Source organism: Papaver somniferum, chromosome 7 (assembly GCF_003573695.1).
Source record: "Papaver somniferum cultivar HN1 chromosome 7, ASM357369v1, whole genome shotgun sequence".
Taxonomy (NCBI): Eukaryota; Viridiplantae; Streptophyta; class Magnoliopsida; order Ranunculales; family Papaveraceae; genus Papaver; species Papaver somniferum.
The window spans coordinates 193,574,260-193,576,100 of record NC_039364.1 but is presented as its reverse complement, the minus strand read 5'-3'; the positions used below and the strand labels follow the sequence as shown (position 1 = coordinate 193,576,100).

Here is a 1,841-nt window from a genome sequence, read left to right as displayed (position 1 = left end):
ATGGAAGTTCTTCCTGTACTCTTTCTTACTCTCTCATGTCTTCTGTCCTCCATTTCTGCTCAACTTCAAATTGACTACTATAAAGACACTTGTCCTGATCTCGAATCAATTGTACGACAAACTGTCACAGAGAAATATGAGCAGACTTTTGTTACTGCCCCCGGAACCCTTAGACTGTTCTTTCACGATTGCTTTGTTCAGGTTTGTTAATTAATTTGGATTCCTTAATTTATTTTTGTTCGAGCATTGTTGTTAAGCGCATAGTTCGATCGTCTTTCTCATATTTTTAAAATCTGTTTCAGGGTTGTGATGCCTCCGTTATCCTCAACTTGCCGAATGCGGAGAAGGATCATCCAGGTGATACATCACTAGCCGGAGACGGGTTTGATACTGTCATCAAAGCAAAAGCTGCTGTTGATAAGGATTCTAGGTGCACCAATAAGGTCTCATCTGCTGATATCTTAGCCATAGCAGCTAGAGATGTTGTAGTCCTGGTAAGCAGCAAACGCCTTCAAAATATGACATCTTTTGTCATTCCTAGAGTTTCTTCCTGCTCAATATTCTTTCGGGCAATGATACTCCTCTGTGGCTTAACATCCGAAAGTTCTCATCACTTCTTTGTTGATATTTGGCAGACAGGCGGACCAGATTACCCGGTGGAATTGGGGAGATTTGATGGCAAAATCTCGACTACAGCTAGCGTTCAGAATAATCTTCCTAGTGAAAACTTCAATTTAGACCAACTTACTACTATGTTTGCTTCTCACGGGCTTACTTTAACAGATCTTGTTGCATTATCAGGTATGTGCACAAACTTAGCTAGTGAATAAATAGATGAGTTGTTCGTCAAATGATTCCGTGTTTTTTTTTTTTTTTTTCTCATATAGGAGCACATACAATCGGGTTCGCTCACTGTGGCCGCTTCTCAAAACGACTCTACCAATTCAATTCAACCCACCAAACTGATCCAACTCTAAACTCAACCTATGCACAAAAGCTGATGGCATCGTGTCCGCGAGATGTAGATCCAAGAGACTCGATAGACAATGATCCAACATCTCCTAAAAGTTGATAATGCTTATTACACTAACCTTCAGCAAGGAATGGGTTTATTTGGTTCTGATCAGGCGTTGTTTACTGATTCAAGATCAAAGGCAATTGTCGACGCTTTTGCTGCCAACAATACTGCTTTTTTCGACGCTTTCGCTGCTGCGTTTACAAAACTTGGAAGAGTTGGAATTAAGACCGGAAGTGAAGGTGAAATTCGACGTGATTGTACTGCTTTGAATTCATAAACAGAAGAATCGAGATGATACCTTCCCCAATACAGATTCTACAATTCATTCAAGGATGTAATATGCCCGTTCTCAACGGAAACTATAAATGACTTGCTTCATTTTTATTATTTGTGGCTTGGACTGCCTTAAATGTACCACACCCACACCTTAGTATTTGTGGCTTGGGCTGCGTTTACAAAAATATGGTCATATGATACGGGACGTATATTCCGTTGGTCAAGCAAATTCCAAGATTTACTAATATTTTGGATATCTCTTAATGTTATTATTTTAATTATTAGGATAATTAGTTTCTTTATTAAGTTTATCTCGTTTAAGAAGATTCTAAACTTAGGTTTTATGTTTACGGCTATATATAGCCTATTTCATTGTCGTTTCTCTTTAGCTGCGGCTCACGTTTATGAAAACTAGTATCTGGTTAAAAATCATGTTTCCTCGCTTGAGAGATTGATTGTTATTTTCCTTTAACTCTTGGATTAGAGTCTTTCCTCCTGGATTGGAGTTTCTATCATCATCATTAAGGAGTGGATTCTCCTTGTTTTG

General features: G+C 38.6%; 1 pseudogene; it reads left to right on the top strand.

Moving 5' to 3' along the window:
* On the top strand, positions 1-1,315 carry LOC113293247 (annotated as a pseudogene).
* The last annotated feature ends 526 nt before the right edge of the window (positions 1,316-1,841 follow it).